Genomic DNA, 18037 nt, shown 5'->3' with positions numbered 1-18037 from the left:
TCAACTTAGTATCACAAGCATAGGTTGTGCCACAATAGTTACAAGCTACCCTAGGTTCCCCCCCCCCCCCCCCCCCCCTTCAATAACAGTGAAATGACCCCAAATAATAGATCTTTTTTTTACCAGTATTACCTGCATTTGTTGGGAGTGGGGGTTTGCCTTTGTCTTCATGCACATTGGCTGCCCCTTGACCCGCTTCATTGTCTTGACCCTCTGGGATTTCTCTTGTCTCATTTATCTACAATATAAAATAAAACAATAATAAACACAATAAGTCAGCAACTATAACAAGTAAAAAATAAAAAATAAAAATTTAACACCAAAATGAGTCTAGTCTACAATAAAAAAAATAAAAAATAAAAAAAGAATGAAAAGGACTCTTCACTCTTCTCTAGTATACAATAACATAACAAGTCAACAAGAAAGAAAGAAAAAAAAGGAATGAGAAGAACTCTAGTATACAGCAACAATCCGACAATAAACACGTCAATAAGATAATGATAAACACATCAACATCAAGGCAATAATAAACAAATACCCCAACATCACAAACAACTATTAATAAATACACCAATAAGAAAATAACAACTCAACATCACAGTCACAGATTCACAGCATGTCAACAACAATAAACAAAAATATATCAACAATAAATAAATAAAAAAGCAGCTAACTTTATATATCAGAACTCAAAGGAAATCAGCTAACTTTAATTAAAAAACCAACCAGCACAAGCAGCCAAGCACATGGGTTATCGATTTTTTCAAAACCCTAACTTTATTTGCATATAAAACTTGAAAAAAAAAAAATCTTGATCTTATGCTGTTACTACAAAACAAAGATTCAGTATTTTAAAAATCCTACCTTTATTGATTCAGTATTAAACTAAACCCAAAAGACAAAACAAAGAGAGGGTTATCGAGATTTTCAAAGAGCACATGAGACAAAGGCAATCAGCTAACTTTAATAAAGAAACCAACTAGCACAAGCAACCAAGCACATGGGTTATCCATTTTTTCAAAACCCTAACTTTATTTGCATATAAAACTTGAAAAAATAAACATCTTGATCTTATGTTGTTACTAAAAAACAGAGATTCACTATTTTCAAAGCCCTAACTTTATTGATTCAGTATTAAACAAAACCCAAAACACAAAACAAAGAGTGCATATCGAGATTTTGAAAAGAGAATCACTGTGAAATCAGAGATGAGAAGCTGATGATGAAGCCGGTGTGGGGAGGGTGGTGTGTGGAGGTGACAACAAAGGCAGATTTGGCATGAGAAGGAGTGTGTAGTGTGCAGTGGAGGCTATCTAAAGACCCTAAACGTGAGAATGGAAAGTGTGAGAGTGAAAAGTGTGGGGTATGTAGGTTAGGGTTTCTAACTTTTGCTTTTATAGTCTAAGTAGTTTTAGTTTAATTAGATATTTACTTAGTTTAATTATGATTAATTAATCTAATGGGTTTTAAAATGCTGTGTTTAAAAAGATAAAATGAAAAGGCAGAAAAGCCATTAAGCTAGGGTCGGATTAATTTGATGATTGATGTTTGATCATATAAACAAAAAAGGCCCAATTGTTTTAAAATAAGATGGAGGCCCAAAGTATATATAAACCAAGGGAGGCCCAACGCAAAGCATATATAATAAGTCAGAGGCCCAAAGGTCAAATATTTACAAACTTTATATTATATCTTTAATATAAAATATAATATAATAATATATTTTGGTTCGGTTTGGTCGGTTCAGTGCATTCCAAAATATTGAACTTTAGATTTAAAGATTAAATATTCTTGCTGAAATCTAAAATATTGAGTTTTAGCAAATGTGAACTTGAGTTCTTATCTATATACCGAAACCTCTGAAACTCCCACAATTTTCCACGTCAGTACAATATTTAAAAAATAAATTATTATTATTTTTTTAAAATAAAATTATTTTTGTTTAACAAAGAGTAAAACTCTATCTCTCTAACTAGTTCGACTTAAACTCAAACTCATCATTATCATATATATATATATATATATATATATATATATATAAACTAGACGGAGAAAACAAACCCTAAGTACCCTTCAACAACCCGACCATATAAACCAGATGGAGAAAACAAACCCTCAGTCCAAACTCCAAACTTAACATGTCCAGGGGACCTCCATGGCCGGAGATAAATTCAGAAATTGCTCTGTACCAAGCTCTGGTGGATCGGTTCCAGAGTTTGGAGGCAAGTCTCGAGAGGCTGAGAGAGCAGTTTGATGAGCTGGTTCAAGAAAATAATAAGATAATAAAGAACAAGGAGGTGGATGATGATATGGTGGGCTCAGACTCAGATTCGAGGTGGGTTTGCTTCCCTAGGTTCTTTGGGGTTGGGGTTCTGTACAGAAGTGTGTTGGAGAACATGGGTCATGCTGTTCACGGGAGATCATATACTGGTATGTATGTGTGTGTATATATATATATATATATTTATTTATGAGTTTTTTTATGCAAAGAGATTTCATGAAAGTTTGTCTGTTCGTGAACTTTATTTATTGGTTGACCATGTTTGGTTGTGAATTATACTGTGAGTGTACTGTTGTGGTTTCGATGGAACAATTATGGAGAAAACAAACCCTCAGGCCACTACAACCCCTCAGCCTACTACCAAGCCAAGTCTACCACCGTGGGTATGTGTTTCGAATTTGTTTATATTGTTATTATTATTGAATTTCAATTCAACATATGTGGATATTTGTTTATATTGTTATTAATTAATTTTATCTTTTATGTCGAATTTTTTATTTGCTTTCGTATGTGCCTGAGTTTTTCTTTCTATCTTATTCTTTTGTTATATTTAGAATTGATTTTCTTTTGAGTATTTGGGTTAATCTCTATATTTATATTGACATTGTTTTCGTGGGTTTGGTTTTTGGTTTGAAATTTCTACGAATTATTTTATATTGTATATGGCATATGAAGCATCTCTATTTTTTTGAAAAAAATCAAAACTACAACCTATGTCTTTTAGTCCAGGGATAAATTTTTATTTGGTATGTTATATATAAAATTGTTGAATTTGAAGGGTTTTATTTGGTTTTGAAGTAGAATTTGGGGATTCTATAAATTTGGAAGTTTTAAGTCTTGGGGTTTTTGGTATTTACATCTCAGTAAGTTGATCTTAATTCTTTACCTTAAATACTTTTTATTTGGGTTCATGTGATTTTTTGTTTTCTTAATTAAAGCTACAATTTTTGGTTGATTGATTATTTGTTTGGATTCAACATAAAAGATAATGGAATTAGGTGTTATAATTTTAATATTTGAATTGTCTATATTGTTATCACTAAAACTAAGTAGGATTGAGAAAAGCATAGAAGTTAAGTATTTCTTCATTTTTTTTTTAAATACTAACTAGCAAAATGTCTATAATATGCATATTATTAACCCAATATTCTATTTCTAAATTTCTTAGATTTTATTATAAATAATTTTTAGTGCATAAGCAACATTCTACTACTACTACGTCAAAGTTGTGGCAAAAAGTTGTAAATTTAAATTCTTTACTCATTATTGGATTTTTTTTTTTTTTTTTTTCTGTAGTCAATAGCTTTCCCGTGCATCGCACGGGTTAACGACTAGTATTTTATATTGTTGATATGTAGTTTTCATACTTCATATGGTTGGGTCTTTGGCTGATTTCATAAGCTTTTTCATTGCAATTATCACATTACTGGACTGTGTTGAATTCCTGAATTCATCATCTACGCCATTATGCTTCAATTGATTCATATCTCCGATTATTTTGCTCTCTACTTCTTCCAACCAGTTATTTTCTGGTGCATTTATTACAACTCATGTACAGATTTTCCATAGATGTAAATGTGTTTACTTTCTAATGATTTTATATAGATGGAAGGTTGCCAACCCAGTTACATGTGTACTGTGTATGCACAGTGTTTCTCCATCGGACATTGTGTCTAAATGGATGGGAGAGACTGAAGCAAGTCTCAGATATTTTTTCAAAAGGCTCGTAAAAAAGCTCCGTCCATTATTTTTATTGACGAAATTGATTCCTTAAGTGGTTGAAGAGGTGAAATCCATGAAAATGAACTATCTCGAAGAATCAAATCAGAATGTCTTGTACATATGCAGGTATTTTGTTTTCCCTGGAAATAGATTTAGAGTGACTTGTTACAAGCTTCATTTTTATATATTATAATTGACATGCTTCGACTAACATCAGTGGCGACGCCACATTTAGGCTAGGGTGTTCCCAAGAACACCCTGACCTGAAAAAAAAAAATTATATATAATAATTAAAATTTTTTTATTTGTTTACCCTTAAAAAAAAAAAAAAAATTAGGAACACCCTCAGAAAGAAAAAAAATTCATTTGTTCTAAAGAAACCAGAGCATGAGCAACAGATTCATCAAGTAAAGCAAAACCATTTATAAAAAAAAAAAAAAATAAATAAATAAAAGCTCAATGACAACAACCAACGGCAATGGAAACCTCAGGTCCTCTGCAAAAGCGACTTAGCAACGCTGCAACAGCCACACCCAGAGCAGTCGACGGCAAGATCAGAGATTCCCTTGCCCAGATCGGAGATTGGTGACACCGCGACGGCGAGATTGGGATAAGAACCTCAGGCAAGATCAAGGTATTTTAGCTCTTCTTTATCTCATCTCTGCTCTGAGCCTCACTGAGAGCGGTGTTCTCTCTCTCTTTTTCTTTTATCTCATCTCTGCTCTGCCTTGTCCTTGTGACTCTTTTTTTGTCTTTTGAAATCTCTCTTTTTCTTTGCTCTGACTTAGACTTACGCTTTCCTCTAGTTCTCTTTTGGCTAAATTGGCTTTTTGTGTAAGTGTATATATGTAAATATGTAATTGTGTATTTCTGTTAACTATTGATTGGCTATTGTCTCTTGTGTGGGGTATGGGAATGGGGCTGTGGCATTGGATTGAGGTAGTGGTCCTGGTCCACTTAAAAGCAACACCCAGAACAACACATTATTAAAAGACAAAAATAAAAAAAATAAAAAATGAACTATGTTAGACAGTGGGTTGAATTAGGTGGATGATGCATTGTATTTGTATTCTTTACATTGTGCAAAACCAACTAAACAGTGAGGTGTGTGCTAGATTGCTAGTGGTTAGTAAAGAAAAATAATTAAACAATTAAATAAAAATAATTAATAATTTTATTAATATTTCAAATGAATTTATAATTTATTGTTTATTATTTTGCTAGTTATTATTGACAAATATTTGATAAAGAAACCATGTACCTAAGATTTATTTTTTGTGAAAGATTCATCTTCATCTTCTAAGCGGATTTGTATTAACTTTAACTTAGAAAATATTCGTTCAAATATGAATTTGTGTTTTTTGGTTGTTGTTGGTGTCAATATATGAATTTCTTTTTTTATTAAATTGTCTAAGGAACACCCTGGAAAATTTTTTTGGAGTCGCCACTGGTTGAGTTCGGTACGTGGTGGTTACCATTGGTTGGCAATCTTGGGTGGCATGCTTAGAAAGAAAGGCGACTTCAAAATAAAGTTGTCCACGTCACTAGTTTTTTATTATTATATAATTTCTAATAACTCATAAAAATGAAAAGAAAATTATTAATTTACATTCTACTATCAATGTAAAACAATAATTGTTTAAAAGGAAAAAGCCAACATTTTATCTAGAAAGAGATTATAAAAAAAAAAAAAAAATGTTGATTTTGCAAGAACTTATTCATTTACAATACAAACTAACTTTAATTCCTAAATGCCGAAAAGATATCTCATGCACTGAGCGCATACAAGAGTTTTGCTCGATCCCATATTCAATACAATCCATTTTATTCAATGAGAGAGTCACTTTTCGAATATAGCTAAGGATATGGCCAAGCATAACAAACAATCTTGTTAAAAGCATTTTTCAGGCAACACATGCCATTGAAAAGCTTTTTCCTCTTTGTTTGATTTATTATCAAAACAAGCGCAAAATACTAACCTCCAAACTTCCACAAATACCACTAACCTTATTTATAAGCCAAAATATTATAATTCCAAATTAAAACAACTATTCCAAACCATACAAGTACATCACATCAAAACCAATGTTCAAAGCTCATAGTAAACCCACGATTGAATATAGCATTTGTAATATTCAATTCAAAACTTTGACATTAGTCTTTGTTATTAGATGATGGCTGATTCCACAAGATTCGCACATGCCCGTCAGTTACCAAGGCCACTGTAAATGTAAAAATAAATTCAAAAAGAAAGTCAATGGTTAAATAGTTATTTGGGGGGGGGGGGGGGGGGGAACAGTACACAGAAGAATAAAATCTTGATGAAAAAGAAAAAAATTGCTCTACAACTTTGTCGAGAATTCATTATGCCTTCATTTTCATCATTTTTTTTTTAAAATACACATCTATGGACCGCATAAGCACCTGTACTCATCGGCCATATTCTTTGCCATAAAAGTTTTAGATAGATCAGTCATGGTTGTGGAGTGGAAGAAGGAAACTAATCTAGAGTTTTGAGTGAAAAAGACCTCTATGGAGAGACTTAAGGTCACTAAAAATACGAACCAATGCGATTGAACTTTTGGATTTCAAAGTTAGTTCAAGTTTTTGAATCTTGCATTTATATAAATTAAATTTATTTGTGTTTTTCGAATTAATTCTTTTTTTTTTAAAAGAAAAAAACTAGAGTTAAATTTATGTGGTTTTGTTTCATTTTTTCATTTAGGAAGTTGAATTAGAGTTGTTTTAAATGTGTGGCCTTTTATTATTGGTTGGGACTACTTGAGACCTAGGTCCTAATAATTTCTACTTAGAGGGACCTAACAACATATACAAATTGAATAGAGATTCTCAAGAAAGAACTTACTTAATGAGACAAAAGATTATTCAACTTCTACACATCTTATCAAACCCATATAATGGTTTTTGAAATCCGGACCGTTTGAAGAACCGGAGAATGAAGGGGTTTAAAATTTTTATAGTTGAAATGAGGTTGAACTGTGATGATATTATAATTAATTCAAAAATTATTTGAAATATAAATAAATATAATAAATTAGTATAAATAGAAAAAATGACTAAAATAGTTCAAAAAATAAAAATAAAAACTATCTTTCAAATGTATTTTTTATATCAACGAAATATTATTAATTGTTAAAAAAAATAAAAAATTATTAATTTACATTATATTATCAAGATAAGATAGAATTATATTATAGAAAAAACAAATGTTTACAACATTATATATTTTTATGCAAATATGTATAATATTTGCACTTGTTTAATCTATAATATAAATTTTAATTTACAATAACACATGAATTTAATATATGAATCAAGGGAGTCAATTTCGTACCAGATGCTTTATCAATTTGGCCAGACGAATGATATACTTTGATATCGATCAATACCGATGTACCATTTCGGAATTACCACTAATTCTATAATAATAGTAATAATATCAATAAAAAGTATACAATATTTTTTAAAAGTTTTTTTTTTTTTTTTTTTGATTTACATATTTTTTTAAAAGCTCAAGGGTTCTATCCCCCTACATAAACACTTACCCAACAAACAAAAAATTATATATATATATATATATATATATACTATTGTATTTTTATTTTATTTTTTTGAGTTAAAGACTAATACTATAACACAGTTAAAGATAACAAAAAAATACATCATATATAGGCCACGTGAGTGACATGACCATTTGGGTGGGTAAAAAGTGAACTTGAAGACTTGTCTTTTTCACTTCACATAACTCACCACAAGTTTCAAAATTTTGCACTGAGATTCACAACCGGATAAAACAAAGAAAAAAGAAAAGGTGGGGAAGAACGAACTTGCTAGAAGTAAAAGGAGAAGAAGTTCATGAGGTAGCATCAGAGAAATGAGAAGAAGCAGTAGCCTGATCGATTTGCAACGACAGGTGAGGAAATTTTTCAAAGACCTTCAATTTTTATTCTATTTTTATGCTTCTTCAAAGACCTTCAATTTCTTAGAAATCTACAACAAAACAATGTAGTTTTTGATTTCGACCCGGGATCCATTTTCTGGCCGAAATCCAGTATTCGCTTTGATATTGCCGGAATGACTCTGGTACGGTCGGTATTTAAACCGGAATGAAATACTAGCGTTCCTGTACCGACCAAGGTTTCGGTACGATATGAAATCAACTCGATTGATATATATATATATATATATATATTTTTTTTTTTTTTTGAGGAACAACTCCATTGATATGAATTCGTGGGTCTGTAGTACCAATAAATAATGCAATTAGATATTTAACTGTCTTATAAAAATGCAATTAAATGAAAATCGTTCAAAAAAATCTAAAAGCAAATGAATGGTGGAAACATGGCTACATGTCCAACCTTTTCATTGGGAAGGGGTAGTATCTGCCATAATGGTAGACTACTTTATTGGAAAAAGAAAAAAAAGATCTTAGGCTGGCTTTTGATTTCTTTTGGTTTTGCCGCTTTGGGTACCAGTGACAGAAGAAGAAAGGAAACCCAAACAAGCAAGAAGAATAAACGCAGAAAGCAAACACAGAAGATTGGAGAAGAAGGAAAACTGGAAAATGCAGAAGAAGTAGGGTAAAGATAAGGTTTGTGCTTTTCATTTCTATTTTATTTTGTGGACTTGGTGTGTTTTGGGATTGCATTTTCAGATTTGTGGCAAGGATGAGAGATAAAAAGCCAGAGTTCAACGGAGAAAATAGCATAACGTCAACGCATCTTTTTTTTTTCTAGCTTCAGCCTAACCCGTGAGACCGGCCACGGCTCTCAAACCGGGCAGTTCAATTGCGGTTTGCACGGTACAGGGTGGGTTTTTCTAGTATTATTTGTATTTTTTAGAAATATGAAAAGTGTGTGAAAATATAAAAACACGTGTTTAACAGTATACTAAACAGGCACTAAAAAAAAAAAAAAAAAGAAGGCGCCATTACAGAAACTCTTAACATCAAAATACTCAGACCGAACCAAATGGGTAAAACTGGGGGGAAAAAGAAATATATAAAAATCCAAACAAATAGGAAAAAAAATTACTGTTATCTTTTCCTTGTAGCTAACAATTGCACTCGCCGCAGCCGTGGCGGCACTTGCAGCCTGGATCCCCTTTCTCCCCTTTCGGCCCCTTCTCCCCTGGCGGCCCCTTCTCGCCTTTGTCACCTTTGTCCCCTTTGTCCCCTTTGTCCCCTTTAGGCCCTTGCTTCCCTTGTTCCCCTTGGTCCCCTTTGTCCCCTTTCGGCCCTATTATTTTTAGGCGGCAAATGTAAATCGTCCATGCGATTAAGCTAATTCCTATTATTAGAGCCAAGATCCACCCCAGCACGAACCACACGGATACTGATTGTGGTTCACTTCGTGCAGGCCATATGTAGTCATCTGGTGGTGATGGAGTGAAAGGGGGACAACATGGGGGAAATTGTGGGATTGGAGGATTCTCAAATGCTGGCACTGTCGGTGGTGGAGGCTGAGTAAGGGAGGGTAATGTGGGGAGGGGGGGTGGTGGTGGTGGTTCTGAAGAGAGGGTTGGAATTAGTAGTGCGATGATGGTGGTAAACAGCATGAACAACGGGGCAAACATGGTTGAAATATTGGGATTTTGGAGTTGGAGGTTAAGGTTCGTCTGCTCTGAAATACCCACAAAGCCATGCTTTTTATAGTTGCTTGGATCACCATCGCTATCTACAGGCAGTCTCAGACTTCACCATCGTTTGGTTACTTTGGTAAGTTTGGTAGATAGTCTCAGGCAGTCTCAGACTTCACCATCGTTTGGTTACTTTGTGTCACAGGGTCAATTTTTTTTTCTCATGCCATCATCAGCAACTTATAAAGCTTCTAACACTTCGGTAAGTTTGGTAGATAGTCTCAGTCCCTGTCTCAGGCAGTCTTAGACTTCACCATCGTTTGCTGCTAAAATACTCCGAAAAACAAAAAATATCCCCAAAAAAAAGAAAAAAAAGAGAGAGCTTGCATTAAGCCCACATTGGCAATGGGCCCATGCAACATGGGCCATTCTATTTTTATTAATTGGAAAGTGGGTGCATGTACAATAATACATGCACCAATGCATGCACCCACTTTCCTGTTGAATTTTCTAGACCGTACGTAATGGATGTTAACTTCTCAGTTGTGGCTTGCGTGGCAGTCCTGATAGTGTGGTGTTTCAGGTAGTTGATTTCCAGTTGTGTTGTATTTCGTGTGCATGTGTTATGTAAACTCTTTCTTTTAATAAAATCCGCTCGTTCATACAAGTTCACTTGGTGTTACTTGAAAAAAATTACACCTTTTTAATACCATAGTCATAGTAGCAGCTCCATGATATTTTTTTAAGGATAAGAGATAAACATTGTAATCTACTAGCTTATTTCAAATTTTGTCCATAGGATGGACTAGCATGAAAATAAAAGATGAACTATAAGTTTATTAAACATATTGTTTCTTTAGATAATGAACATACTAATTATTGTTGTTAAAATTAAATCTTGAAAATCATTTATCGTTTTTAAATAAAATGAATATATAAATTATTGTTATTAAGTGAACTATAATTAATACTACCTATAATACTTTTATTTTTTAGTTTAGGACAATTATATGTTTATATTGTACTATCAATATAAGATTTATATTGTAGATTAAATACTATCAATGTAAGATTTGCAAAAGTGTATAATGACTGTGTTTGGATTGCGCGTTTGCGCGTCCATGTTCACTATTTCTGTGTTTTCCTTTTTTTTTTTTTTTTTTTTTTTTACAAGCCGCAATTGTTGACCAGATTTTCCATGAACAGTGCTCAGATGCACTGTTCATGGACCCACAAATTACACTTTTTAACAACTTTTTCATTAAAAATTGGGCCACAGCACTATTTACACATTTAAAAATTATTTAGCTATAGTGTTTTCAGTTTCAGTTTTCAGTTTCAACAAAAATAAGCTCAATCCAAATGGACCCAATATCACTTTTGCATAAAAATGTATAATGTTCTACATATTTGTTTAGAGACAATGTAATTTTTATACTAAAATTTGTTAAGATCTAAATGAGCATTTTTTGAGGTTTAAGATGAACAAATTTTTCTATTATTGTTGGACTTAACTATTTTTTACTCCCCCATATTTTAGATAAAATTGATTTGTTGTTGGGATTTTTTTTTTATTTATTTAAAAAAGAACAAAATATTCTTAAGAGAATCATATTTAAACTTATTTCAGTTAGGCTTAAAAATAAATTTAAGGTCAAGGGGTTCAAATTTTTATTAAAGGAGTTAAATAAAAAAACATTAAAAAAAATATTATATATATAAAAAATATGTTAGATTTTTAGACCCCTTAACATAATATGTTTAACCTAAAATTAAGCCAACTTGATTAACAATTTAGTTATTCAAGTCTAGGTTAAACAATTATGAGCAAAATAGATATAATGCGAAAAGTAAATAACACAAAGATCTGATGACCTAAGAAAACCAAACCAGTAAAAAATCTGGAAATGATTTGACCTAGTTATCCTCAAGGTGAAAACAGATCCACTATGAAAGAATTGAAGTTTTACAAATGGACTTAGACTACTAACATCCTAATGTTACTTCGAGTAGAAAACTTACTATTACGACCACGTGACAGCTCCGAGTCCATGGAATACTTTTTTCCTTGAATTTGCACCAAACACAAGTTCTCCTACTTGTGATTTTGAGACTCCACTCAAAGGTTTCGTACTTTGAAGGATCTTTGCGCAACAACTGAATCACCACCATAACTTGATTTTAGATCTAGACTTTGGTAGAGCTTTTCACGTGTTTTAAGATAAATACCTCTCAAATCTCACACGAGAGAAAACACAAAACTCTCCAGAGACTTTTTAAAAACGTGGTTAAGGTTTTTTCTTTTATACTAGGAGTAAAACACTTAACCCTACACGTCATAGTGTTATTATTTGCCATGTCAACTAATTTTACTTAAATTAATTCTCCACACTCCACCATCATCTTCAAGACTTCAACTCTCCACCACTACCCATCATCATCTGTTTGTTGCATATTTTATGTTATGAGTGTTTGATATGCCTTTGTCATTAATTTGTTGCCACCAGTGAATCGTGGCATCACCAATGACGAGCAGCAAGCACTGAAGGCATCAACATCACATGACAAAAATAACAACCTCTAATTATACAATTGTTAAATTGTATACCCAACTAATATATCTAAAGGCAAATCACTTTAGAACACGAAACACAAATTTGCCGAGCTAACCCCAAATTTCTTTACATAAACTGGATAGATATGATGAGCTAGAGAGTTGAGAGTTAATGTTGTTTTTTATTTTTTATTTTTCATAAGAAGTGTTTTAATGCCTTAATTTTTAATTTCTATAGAGAAATTATGACTCCCTTGAATTTTTATTTTTACCTTTTAGATCCATAAATCAATGATCCAAAAAATGTAAAACTCTCTCTCTCTCTCTCTCTCTCTCTCTTTATATATATATAGATATATAAATAAAGATATTCTTATACATATTATTCCTACAAAGATAAGCCTAAAAAAACATATTAGCTATTTAAGAGATTTGAGATTTTGGTGTGTTTTAATTAGTTCAATAATAAAGTTTGTTGTCGTCGAATTAATGAAAGATTTAGAGTTTAAATCTCATCAACACCAAAATTCAATGGGTATCTGAGTTTGATAATAAGAGTAATCATTATAAAGTGAATATTATAAGTTAACCTTCTATCATACTCGCATGCATACACTTGGGCGGGCCATAGGGACAATTGTCCTTCCGATCCTTCACAGGCTGCGCCCTTCGCATCTAATAATGTTGAATTATTTGCAACAAAATACTCCAACCGTTTTGGATTTAGGGATTAGGAAAAAAGCCTACATCTGTAATTTGCATAGAGAAAAAAATGCCTTTAATCTTGTATATTCAACTTTTTAACTTTTATCCCCCTTTCCACCCATTCATGATTCCACTTCAACCGATTTGCTTCGACAGATTTTTTTTTTTGTTATTGTTACGTGAACTGCTTGGTGTCCACCCATTCATGATTCCACTTCAACCGATTTGCTTCGACAGATTTTTTTTTTTGTTATTGTTACGTGAACTGCTTGGCGTCATGACAACTAGTCATAGGTCTATTTTGAGTATATTCTACTGATTACTGGATATGAATAACCCGCTAAATTTGCGCAACCATAAAAAATACTTTTCCTAATTTCTTGGACCCCCATTGTTTGGTAAGTGGTCATCAGGACTAGCCATAAGGCATGCTTTTTTAATTTCTTGGACCACGTCCATTGTTTGGTAAGTGGTCTCAGTCACTCTCAGCTACTGTAACGAAATACTTTTCCAATTCCAAAACTTCACCAACCTTGCTCATCCAATGTGGGTGTCTCTGTCATGTTTTTTAATGAAGCTCTTTTGTTTTGTTTTGTTTTGTTATCTTTTCATGGTACGCTGCTAAAACAATAAAAGGCCTAGAGTACTCCCTCAGTCTTACTCAAAAGACAAAGACTAACCACCAAAAAAAAAAAAAAAAACACACTGCTTTAAGCGCACATGGCCATGGGTCCATACCCCATAGACCTTTCCATTTTTTATTATATTTTTATAAAGCATCGTTGACTTTTTGTGGAAAATAAAAGACTCTGATGATCATAGTTACTTTATCCTAGCTAGCTAATTAAGAACATGCAAAAGTCCTTTAAAAAATGTAAATAGAGTACACCATTCACCAAAATACACAAAAACCTCTCCATCTGGTGAATCAGTATTCAAAATATTTTACAACATACCACTGTTACATCTAAATATAGATGTTACTGTAGCAACATTTATATCATTTTTTTTTTTCATTTGTTTATTCACTCTTCTCTCTCTAGCCTCCTCGCTGTCACTACTTGGCTCTCTCTTCATTGGATGGTTGTCACTTGTCATTGTTGGATTAGGGCATTTTTGTTTACATTTGGGTGGTGGTAGTGGGGACAATGGTTATTGTAGCTAGGTTGGGTTGTTGGCGCTGTTGTTGCTAGGCCCTTTTTTTTTTTTGTGTGGTTGTCATCGTGGCTAGGGTTGATTGTCAATGTTTGTTGTGGCAGCAATTTTGGGGTTGTCATGACAGCGGTCTTAGATCTTGAAATCCCTGAAGCTTTACTCTTCTTGATGACTTGGCTTATCATCCGTTGCTCTCTCTATCTCTCACCATGATTATACTCGCTAACTTTATTACTCTTATTTCAACATTCTTATTACTTTTAACTTTTAACTCCTATTAGTAACTTTTTGCATTTTCATTTTGTTAGTAAAAAAAAATTGTAAAATTTCATGTGTTTACAAGTTTTTTATTATTTTATGTCATAATATTCAAGTTTTTTTTAGTATAATTTAAGTTTCTTAATTACTATTTTCAGGAAAAAAAAAAAATCCTAAAGCCACTACTATAAATAACAAATATTTAACAATGATGGATAATGGGAATTTAGATCTTGAAATCATTGAAATTCATAAGCGCTCACAAAGGATTGCAAACTGTAAAATGAATTTGAATTAATCATTGTCAAGCATAATATCTAACAAAAATTTGCGAACAAAACAAATTAAACGTTGGGATGTAAGTTAAAAGTTAAAATGATAAATAAATGATCTCCAGTTGTATTTCTTATGCTTAGTTGTTTGTAGTTGGAAGTTCAATCTGTTTTTGTCGAATAGTTTGTTTCGTGGTTGTAGTTGGTAGTCTGGCTCCAGTGTTTTGTTGTAATGTCTTTGTTTAACCTGTGTGTTTTTTCCTTTATTTCAATAAATTTACCTTCTCATGCAAATAATAATAAAAAAAAAAAAAAAAAAAAAAAGAAAGAGTAAAAAGTAAAAACGACAAAAATGCCCAAATCTAGGTCTTGTTTGGTTTGAGCAAAAAATGAGTGTATTTTATATTCATTTTCAGTTTTTCGTGAAACTCATCACTATAAAACTTATTTGACTTTATATTTGTATTCAGTTTTCAATTTTAGTATCCCAAAAAATGGGATTTGAATACAAAAATTAAATACAATTTTTTGGTGTATTCATTTTCTCTCTCAATTGTGTTGAATTTTTAATTGAAAAATATTAAGTGAAAAAAAAAAAGAAGCAAAAACTATACTAGAAAATAATACCAAACATGAAATGGGTTAGGTAGAGAAAATGAATATAAGATTTGTGAAACAAAAAATGAGTATAAAAAATAAAAAGAGAAAATGAATCCACCCTCAATGATAACCAAACAGGGCCCTAGTTATTGGGTCCTCACGGGTGCGCATTATCTTATAAAATGGGAGTCAAATTATTTGTCAAGTCATCAACTCCATGAAGTAAAGTGGCTATCAACATTTGTTATTTTGCAAGAGAAAAGATGAGACTTGGCATAGCCATAATATGAATCTCTTTTTCTTGAATTGACTTGCAATATATCTCTCATTCTAAATGGAAGTAAAGCAAAACCATTTATAAAAAAAAAAAAAAAAAAAAAAAAGCTCAACGACAACAACCAACGGCAACGGAAACCTCAGGTCCTCTGCAAAAGTGACTTAGCAACGCTGCAACAGCCACACCCAGAGCAGTCGACGGCAAGATCAGAGATTCCCTTGCCCAGATCGGAGATTGGCGACACCGCGATGGCGAGATTGGGATAAGAACCTCAGGCAACATCAAGGTATTTCAGCTCTTCTTTATCTCATCTCTGCTCTGAGCCTCACTGAGAGCGGTGTTCTCTCTCTCTTTTTCTTTTATCTCATCTCTGCTCTGCCTTGTCCTTGTGACTCTTTTTTTGTCTTTTGAAATCTCTCTTTTTCTTTGCTCTGACTTAGACTTACGCTTTCCTCTAGTTCTCTTTTGGCTAAATTGGCTTTTTTTGTAAGTGTATATATGTAAATATGTAATTGTGTATTTTTGTTAACTATTGATTGGCTATTGTCACTTGTGTGGGGGATGGGAATGGGGCCGTGGCATTGGATTGAGGTAGTGGTCCTGGTCCACTTAAAAGCAACACCCAGAACAACACATTATTAAAAGACAAAAATAAAAAAATAAAAAATGAACTATGTTAGACGGTGGGTTGAATTAGGTGGATGATGCAGTGTATTTGTATTCTTTACATTGTGCAAAACCAACGAAACAGTGAGGTGTGTGCTAGATTGCTGGTTAGTAAAGAAAAATAATTAAACAATTAAATAAAAATAATTAATAATTTTATTAATATTTCAAATGAATTTATAATTTATTGTTTATTATTTTGCTTGTTATTATTGACAAGTATTTGATAAAGAAACCATGTACCTAAGATTTATTTTTTGTGAAAGATTCATCTTCATCTTCTAAGCGGATTTGTATTAACTTTAACTTAGAAAATCTTCGTTCAAATATGAATTTGTGTTTTTTGGTTGTTGTTGTTGTTGTCAATATATGAATTTCTTTTTTTATTAAATTGTCTAAGGAACACCCTGGAAAAATTTTCTGGAGTCACCATTGACTAACATCAGGGTCAAGTAGTTTGTCAATAACTTTATTTTAGTTTATTACTATCCTGTTCTGTTCGGTATGAATTTTTTACATTTTATGATATGAGTTGCACGGTATCTCATTGAACATTTTTCTACTTTTAAAATAGAATTTAGGGGTTTGATGAAAATTTTGAACTGATTTGTTTAATATGGGTGAGCTAAGGTATTTAAGCTTAAGTAACTTGAAATCATGTATGTGGTCCAAAGAAGGCTATATTTTCTTTTGAATTTTAGGTTTCAATTTTTCTTTTTGGTTTTTACTCTTGCATTTGCCTAATGAGTGGAGAAGAATTACTTTAATACCTATTTGCAAGAACAACGATAATATTTAAAACTATTCAAATTGCTGTGAAATTAAACTTATAAGTCACACTCTAAAACTTTGGAAAAGAGTGATTGAACATAGGTTAAGACATAAAACAACAATATCAGATATTTGGTTTTATGCTAGGACAGTCTACCATGAAAGTCGGTTTCTTACTTAGATGTCTAATGAAAAAATATAGAGGTTGTAAAGATCTTCATACGGTCTTTATTGACCTAGAGAAAACATATAATTAATATTGTCCCTAGATAGGTTATGCAGTGGGTTTTGGAAAAGAAAGACTTTCTTCTAAAGTATATTACGTTGATTAAGTGTTTGATAAAGCTATAACTAGTATGAGAACAAGTGGAAATATCACAAGTGAGATTCTATCGCTATATATTTGCATCAAGGATCAATATTTAGTCCATATCTCTTTGCACTAATGAATGATGAGGTCACTGAATCAATAGCCAACCCTGACTAATTAATTTACTGAGGATCTATAGTCGACCACAGAAAGGGACTAAGGTCTTTTTGTTGTCGTTGTTGTTGTTATATTCCTGTTGTATACATCCCATGTACTGGGTTGTGCTATTATTTGTGATTTTTTTATTAATTATTTTATTTTATTTTATTTTATTTTAAAGGGAATCATTAACATACAATAGATGAGAAGATGAACAGCCATTTCCTTGTTGGCCTTAAAATGGCAGGCTAGTTTGCAATGTTGTTCATAATAACTTTATATTTTATTAAATAGTAAATACATGGCATTATTATTAATTGTTTCCTTCCACTTATCTACATGTAATCTTGAAATGGAAATTTTCTTCAATACATTTCAGGGTGTATGCGATGGTGTGGAAAATGTTCTGATTCCAGCAGCCACAAATACTTCTTATGCTTTGGATCAGGTGAGAAAAAAAATACCATCCTTCTAACCTCTGGCCATGGAAGAAAAGAATCATGTTTATTGGACCAAAAAAAATGATTAGAAACTTTTATTAAACACAAAAAATCATGATTTGAAAATTGGAATCATGATTTTTGACCCTAAACACGCTAACTTTAAACTTAATTGTCACGTAACAATCTCACTAATGATGTGTAACCTTAAGGGTCACAATCTAAAAAATTTTAATTTTGAAAGATGGAAAATCAAAATTTCCAAA

General features: G+C 32.1%; 1 long non-coding RNA gene across 1 annotated transcript; it reads right to left on the bottom strand.

Annotated features, from left to right (window-relative positions):
* Positions 1–5809: 5809 nt before the first annotated feature.
* Positions 5810–10137, bottom strand: LOC126720473 (uncharacterized). The gene is made up of 2 exons (XR_007653421.1): positions 9061–10137; positions 5810–6225 (listed from the first exon to the last, which is right to left on the bottom strand). It is a non-coding gene; the product is annotated as an uncharacterized LOC126720473 (long non-coding RNA).
* Positions 10138–18037: the final 7900 nt, after the last annotated feature.

This window comes from Quercus robur, chromosome 4 (genome assembly GCF_932294415.1).
Source record: "Quercus robur chromosome 4, dhQueRobu3.1, whole genome shotgun sequence".
Taxonomy (NCBI): Eukaryota; Viridiplantae; Streptophyta; class Magnoliopsida; order Fagales; family Fagaceae; genus Quercus; species Quercus robur.
This window is presented reverse-complemented; position numbering and strand designations above follow the sequence as displayed.